Raw genomic sequence first — 7,942 nt, 5'->3', positions numbered from 1 at the left:
GCCAATGAGACATCAGGGAACATGTGCTCCGGGGCTGGAGCCAGGCTTGCCCACTGGAGCTTGTGCTCTGAGGATGCTTCCTGATGTGGAGACGAACGGTCCGTCCTCCTTGAGGATGAGAGAATTCATGGAAAGACAGGCCCAGCTATTGCTGCCAGGCCCACCCTCCACTCTACCCCCCAGCTCAGCAGTCACACCAGTGGACCCAGGGGTGTGGCAGAGGGACTGCTCCACAACTGCAGATGCAGAAAAAAGGCCTTGTGTTGTTTTAGGCCCCTAAGCCGTGGGGTGGCTCTGTATGCAGCAATAGGGAAGTGGCTGGACACTTAGGCTGTCCTGAACATCCCCTGGAGCAAAGGTCCACTCCCCCCAACCCACACTGGATCCAAAGAAGGTGAGCCCCTCAGCCCACAGGCTGTGAGCTTCCTTCTGGTGCCTGTGATGGTCACGCTGCACCTGGCTCCAGTTCTTCCCTTCTGAGTCGTCTCTGTCATGGCCCAGCAGTTTCCTCCCTCTAGCTTCCAATCTCTTTCCAAAGCACTACTATATTCAGAACCTATCAAGAGAAACCACAGGAAGTCTGCCTCCCAAAGGACCAAAAAGAGACCCAGGACAGGTACACGCAGAATGGCAACACGACTCCAGGTGGAGTGCAGCCCAGACTCTCTCCCCAGAGGCCAGGCCAGAGCCCATGACCTGCAGGGAGCATCAGGGGAAAGGCCACAGAGTTACGTGTCATGTCATCTACTAACTGGAGGCCAGTTAGGGACCAGCGAGAGCTCTACGTGGAGAATCACCATCTGCTTTGCTGCAGTGGGTTGGAGGGAAAAGGACAGGAAGCATGGAGTCTGGTCAGAGCAGAACAGTAATTCAAAGGTAATTCAGGCATTAGAAACCCAGAGGTTTCCTTATAGCTATAGCAGTGAGGTGAGGGAGACGCGTTAAAGATATTTAAGAGAATTTTGCAGGTCTTCCTTTTTTTTTCTTTACTGGTTGTAGATAGATGAAGAAAAAATGGAAATGTTAGAGATAGTTAGATAGATAGGCAATAGGAAGAAGGAGAGGAGAAACAGAAGGTAGGAAGGAAAGAAGAAAGAGAGGAGAGAGAGCAAAAGAGAAAGGCCAGGTACAGGTCTAAGCACTTTACAAATCCTGTCCCATCTAATTCTGCCAGCACCCCAGGAGGGAGGAAGCAACACTACTGTGACAATTGTTCAAGAGTATTCACCACCATAGCTACCCCACTCCTCCACCCCGGCCACTCCATGGCGGCCTGTCACTCTCCAGCACCTCACTGTGGGCTGGGCCCTGCCACTTGCTTTACACAAGGCAATGTCAGCAGGTGTGCCCTAACTAAAGGCTAAACAAGAATGCGTGGGTTCAGCACGGTTGCCTCTTTCTCAATGTAAGTAGAGTTCCAACACATACTTTCTTCATTTATTCCTGGCATTTGACAAACAGCAGCTGGGACACAACTCTTAGCTCCATGTGCCCTTGGTAAACCTGTTGATTGTGGAATCAGGCTGTACCCTGTCTTCACTGAGGCCCGCGCTATCTGCCGTCCTAGGGAGGAATTGCGGGGTGCTGTGCCCTCCCCTGCCTGGTTTACGGTGGTCTTGGATCTGGGTCTCTAGAGGTGAAGCTGAGATGGGATCCCAGGATGCTGGTTTCCTGAAAGGGGATTCCCGGGGGAAATTCACAGAGCCTGGAGGGCAGAGAAAGCCATGGACAGAATGGGTTTCAGGTGAGCTCCAGCCTTGAGGGGACCCCAGGGTCCCTGGAGCTTAAGTGGCACCACAGCTTTGTCCCTCTGGAGGCATGGCATACAGGATCCAGATGGTCACTGACCAAGAGCAGGGGGCCAGTTGCCCAGGCCTTCAGCCAAGGACATCTGTCCGGAGATAAATTTGTAGGGGATAGGGACGAATCAGCCTGGTGGGGTGCTGGGGGCGCTGCCCTGCCACAGGGGTGTCCTGGGCTCCACTCAGAAATGTCACATGTGGGGCTGGGGACCCAGTATCCTGAACATTGACACAAGGTTCCAGGTGAGGCCTGAGGAGGGAGTGTGGCTATGAGGCTGGACAGCATCCCAAAGGCAAGGAGAATGACCTCCTGGACTGATGTTGACACCACAGGTCCCCTGTCCCCTTAACCTGCAGCTGCGTTACTGACCACGTGGGCAGGGGCTTAGAAAACCCTGACAGCTTCCTCGGCCTGTGACCTCCTCCTTGAGTTCAGAGACTCGGCCCACCTGAAGACAGTATCTTATTCCCTAAGCATCTCACGGCTTGCTCATTTCAGGAGAAGAAGCCCAGGTTCCGCTTGCCTCCTGGGACTGAGTTCCGACTCCTCTGGTCCTCGTCATCTGTGTAACCCCCAGCTTTGCTGCCCTGCGCCCCAAAACAGCCCTGCTATCTCTCCTCCTTGGATGAGCTGAGCATCCAGGGAAGAGAAGTAAAAGGGAAGCAAGATGAGTTCAGAGAAATGAAACCTGGAACATAAGGTTACTTTTGCCTCGAGACCAAAGAGTGAGACAACAGCAGGGCTGTGATGAGTGTAAAGTCACCGTTTCAAACCTCATGGCATCCAGGATCCAGGTGGTCACTGACCAAGGGTAGGGGGCCAGGTCCCAGGTCCCAGGTCCCAGGCCTCACCTGCACTCCTTCCTCTAGACCCCCTGTTGCCATGGTTTCTGGAGTGGTCCCCCTGGCAACAGCAGCTTGCTGGAATGAAGGAAGAAGCGGGTGGGCCAGGAGTCTGACTGCTGGGCTCACCTTCCCATGGTATCAATATCTGACATACTCCCATGTCCCAGCGAATCTGAAGGTCTGAGTTTTCTACCTTCTGTCTCTGCTTCTACCCCTGGAGCTGTTTTCCTCACTCACCTGAGTTAGAAGGGGCTGAGCCACCCCTGGGGTCCAACTAGGGAGCAGGAAGTGTCAAGTTCAAGGTTTGGGTTAGAAATTAGAGGCAGCCGGCTATAGCAAGCCCCGAAGTACAGACACCGTGTGAAACCCAGCTTTCATCAGGGACAAATCTCAAGGCTTCTGTAATTTTTCTAAGCCTCTATCTTGTTAAGTTTCTGCTGGAGCTAACAGAAGGTGCCAGGATTGCCCAAGCCTCAAATTCACCATGTAGCCAGACGGGAAGGTAGCTACCAGGTGGGAAGCCAGATGTCAGGGAAGTAAAGTGGACAGGCCACATGGAAAAGGCCATGTAAGGTGGCACGCCTCCTGGATGGGCGCTCACCCTGTGCCAAGAAGTCCCAGCTGCCATCTGTGTGTGTGAGTGTGAGTGTGTGTTCATGTAACTTTCACTTGGTGCCTAACTGGCATTTCCTTCAGTACCCTCATCCAGGAACAGAGGAATTCAGTGATGGATTCTGGCTTTCAACACGTTAGCCTCTTAATCTTTACTTTCACTCAAGTAAGTCCCATTAGTGGAGGTTAGCCGTTCACCTTCATGGTTGGAAGAATAACCTGACATTTGTGATTCAACAGTTCTGATTCAAGGTGGTTTGTCTTGGATTCCACGCCTGAAAGCTCAAGAGAACAGGTTACATTTCCCCTTCTCAGAGGGACCAGGGAGAGCAAGGAGGAGGGGGGCCTTCCACCTGACCTTGGCACTGCAGCCAGGCTGCTCACACTGTCACTTCCACCCTTGTACCAAGGTGAGCGGCTGGAAAGAGAAGATACACGATGATTTCCTACACCCCCTTTCATTTGCTAGCGCTGATATCCCTGGACATTTTCATGGCAGCTCTTTGAGGATGTCATTGCTAATTAAGCTTCACTGGAGGGTGGCTGATCACACCTCAGAGAATATTATAGCAGTCCGAAGTCATGTGCTCACCACTGTTGACCGGTGGACTTCTGAACACCCAATGGCTAGCCTGGGGAGCTTTATCTTCTCTTAGTCAGTGTTAGATAGCAGCCCAAGGAGTGAAAGGACACTGGGACCACACCTCAAGGACGTTGGTGCAGTCCCTCCATGACACCGTCTTGGACTCAGTGCACCTGGATCTCAGCCAGGTGGAGCAATGCCCTGCCCATCGCACACTGCCAGCACATCAACACTTAGTAGCTGGAGGAGACACTTAATTTTTAAAAGATTGTTTTGATGCCGACTATTTATAAAGTCTTTATTGAATTTGTTACAAGCAAAGTGTTAGTCGCTCAGTCGTGTCCGACTCTCTGCAACCCCATGGACTGTAGCCCGTCAGGCTCCTCCTCTGTCCATGGGATTCTCCAGGCAAGAATACTGGAGTGGGTTGCCATTTCTTTCTCCAAGGGATCTTCCTGACCCAGGAATTGAACCCAGATCTCCGGCCTTGTGGGCAGGTTCTTTACCATCTGAGCCACCAGGGAAGCCCTGTATTGCTTTTGTTTTACCTTTTTTTTTTTGGCCTCGAGGCATGTGGGATCTTAGTTCCCCAACCAGGGATTGAACCCACACCTCCTACGTTGGAAGATGAGGTCTTAACCGCTGGACCTCCTGGGCAGTTCCAGAGAAGATACTTATTAAATTACTTAACACACGCTTACAAATCGTGCTCCAGAAACTACAGCCAATGACACGTTAGCTGTGTTCTAATTTATCTTAACATGGCTACACTGCCTTTTAAATGAAAAGTATGGGAAATCCCAGAAGATCCAGAATCAGCAGCTAGTGGTGGAAAAAGTGAGGAAATTAGTGAGTCTTTTATATCAATTCTCTGAAGAAAAGGAGCACAGTGCAGTGCAAGGAACTGAAACCAAGTCCAATGACTTCAGAGAGAAAAGCTCATTTGAGAGGAAATGAGATGGTTCACAAAGGTGGGGGTGGGGCTGAGGGTGGCTGGAGAGCCCGGCTTGGAAACCAGCACAGACTGAGGGGTGCTGGGTGGCCTGGTCACCGTCATGGACACACTGGTCACGGCTGCAGCTCCTGCTTTTCTCAGCAATGGATGTGGCCTTCAGCATCGTGGCCTGAAGGGCAGTGTGCAGCCCACCAGCACTGCCACAGGGGACAGGGACACTTCCTCACCAAAGGTTCCGGTCTCTCTGTACGTGTGTGTGCTAAGTTGCTCAGTCGTGTCCCACTCTGTGTGACCCTATGGAGTGTAGCCCGCCAGGCTCCTCTGTCCATGGGATTCTCCAGGCGAGAATACTGGAGTGAGCTGCCATTTCCTCCTCCAGTTTTCCCAACCTAGGGATTGAACCTGTGTCTCCTGCATTGGAGTCTTCACCACTGAGCTCAAATTGAAATCCTCAAATTAAAATCCAGAATGGCAGCATCTGATGGGCACCATGCTCCCCGGTCCAGGGGGTGGGAGGAGGGTCATGTACTGAGATTGGAACTCTGGCTTCCCCCAGGAGCCACAAAAGTGGTCACCCCAGAGACAAAGCCAGTTCAGACACTCAGCAGCACCCCCCAAAATAAAACATTAAAGCTGCAAGCGTCTAGCACAGGAACCTAAAATCTTAGATTTGACTAAGCAGCTAAATCATTAAGATGGCTTCAGCAGCATCCGTCAGCCCGAATTTCACAGGCTGCTCTGCAAAGGTTTTATCCTAAGAGCGCTTCTGAGAGAGAACCAGGGTCGCTGGAGTTACAGTGACGGGAGCCTTCAGAGTCATAAGTAATTAAAGCCATGGCTTTTACCGTGTGATATGAAACGTATGTCCATGTGCTTCATGCTGGGTGACTGCTCTTGAGGACATGGGCTCGATGCTGGACACGTGTGTTGACCTGCAGCCACGTGGTCCTGCTCACTTCTACTCCCAGCAGGAGGTTATCCAAACAAACGAGCCAGCGAATCACCTGACAGGAAGCAAGGATAGAGGGCAAGAGCTGACCCGACACCCCCAGGACCGTGCTTGCAGCTCAGCCCTGGGTCTGCACCCCCTGCTCCAAGTTTCGCTGTGTCACCCAGGAGCAGCACAGAAATGCAGGGTCTCAGGTCCATCCCAGAACAGACGAGTCAGAGCTGGCGTTTCAGGGGCACGTTCAAGTTTGGGAAGCCCTGCTCTGCAGCCCCCAGACAGGGATGATCTGCCTGGCCTCCAGACCACCTGTTCTGCCCACTTCGTTTCCAGAATCGCTGTCCTGTTGTCGGCAGGTGAACCCAGTCCAGGAATGCTTTCCCACTGGGCTCCCTGTCTCAGACCCACGCCCTGCATGGCAGATAGCCTCTGACCGAGGTCGTCTATCACCTTGTGACTCAAGCCTGTGTCCACTTGGCAGATGGTGAGTATTAGGGACTCACACCATCCCTCGTCTTCTGTCCCCAGAGGTGCAGAGGAAACAGCCATGAGGTCAGAGCAGTGCCAGCCCCACTTCCCAGCACCTTGTAGGAGACTTTCTGGTGAGTTGCAGACCCCACACAGCCGCCCACCCCCTCCACCCACCCACTTGGTAAACAACAGTAGGAGGAGGGTAGGGGGGTCGGGTGGGGCCTCAGGTCAGTCCTTTGCAGGGAGCTCAGCTCAGCAGAAGTGAAAGGGGGATGGAGAAGGACCGAGTTCCTCTTGTGCTGGGGAGAGATTCCACTCTTTATTCCAGACCTTTGGGGAGGAAGTGAAAGAGGAAGTGGGAAACAGGTCGCTGTGGCCCAAAGTGCGGGAACTAAGGAAACCCCCTCTTGAGCAGGAGCCCCTGCCCCACTCCTTTGGATCACCGGCAGAGAGAGGGCAGAGCCAGCAGGCAAACGAGTGCACTCTGTCAACTACAAATTGGCACTTGCCATTGCCGTCTTCCTCTACAAGGATTAAATTATATGTTGCTGTAGCTGCTGAATTTCAACAACAGCCTGAAAGGAGATCAGTGTCCCAGGTGGCACTAGTGGTAAAGAATCTGCCAATTCAGAAGACTTAAGAGACCTGGGTTCAGTCTCTGGGTTGGGAAGATCCCCTGGAGAAGGGCATGGCAACCCACTCCAGTATTCTTGCCTGGAGAATACCATGGACAGATGAGCCTGATGGGCTACAGTCTGTGGGGTTGCAAAGAGTCAGACATGACTGAAGTGACTTAACACACATTCACTGCAAGGAAATCAGGGTGGAGAGCAGAAATGAGGCACTCTATGCTCTGGGGGGAAAAATGGCATAACAGGTCTCCAAATAGATATATTCATGAGCCCAATTCTTGTATCTCCTCATATCTAGAAAAGCATTAAAATCCTGCATGCTGATGACTGCTCCTCATGATTACAGAAACATTTTGCAAAAAATATGTGCTTGATTGCAAGTTCTCCCCCTTCACCAAAATCACATTTATACTGACCCCTGCCTCTTTGGAGCACTTTCTTGGAGCTGAGTTGCTGTCTCCTGGGCTGTATTCCTCATTTTGCCTCAAATAAAACCTGATCACGACTCTCACATTGTGCATTTGTTAAAAGCTGACAACACAGGGAGCCCGCTCAAAGCAGCAGAGACACAACAGCCCATGTCCTGACACAGCTGGGCCAAAGGCTGTGGGTTTAGCCGGGTCCCAGCTCCCCAACACAGAAACGCTCTTTCCCACGCGGTTCAGACGCTGCTCCCACCCCATCCAGGCAAGTCGGGCCAGCCTGAGACGGTGGCCTCTCAGTCTGAGTGCAGAGCATTGGCTGACAGTAGAGTCCTTTATTCTATCCATTCTGTTCTCACCAGGGGAAATTCAAATTCCTGAAAGGACAAAGCTCACATTTATCCAGACCAGCTAATGAAGGAATGCCGGACCGAATGCTGAGAATTCACACAGCTTAGGAAGTCAGCCTTGAACCCAGAAGATCCACAATTGAGCCCGGAAAGAGCTTTTTTACCCCACCAATCACTTCTTGGTTTTTACAAACCCCTTCAGCTATGCATGCCCACCAGTGATTTTATCCTTAATAGACATATTCTTGGCACTCACTTCTCCCTTCTTAAACCATCACCACCGAGCCCCCTCTGCATGTGGCTGGTCATGTATTTAGGTCTGC

Source organism: Ovis aries, chromosome 13, assembly GCF_016772045.2.
Source record: "Ovis aries strain OAR_USU_Benz2616 breed Rambouillet chromosome 13, ARS-UI_Ramb_v3.0, whole genome shotgun sequence".
Lineage (NCBI taxonomy): Eukaryota > Metazoa > Chordata > Mammalia > Artiodactyla > Bovidae > Ovis > Ovis aries.
This window is presented reverse-complemented; position numbering follows the sequence as displayed.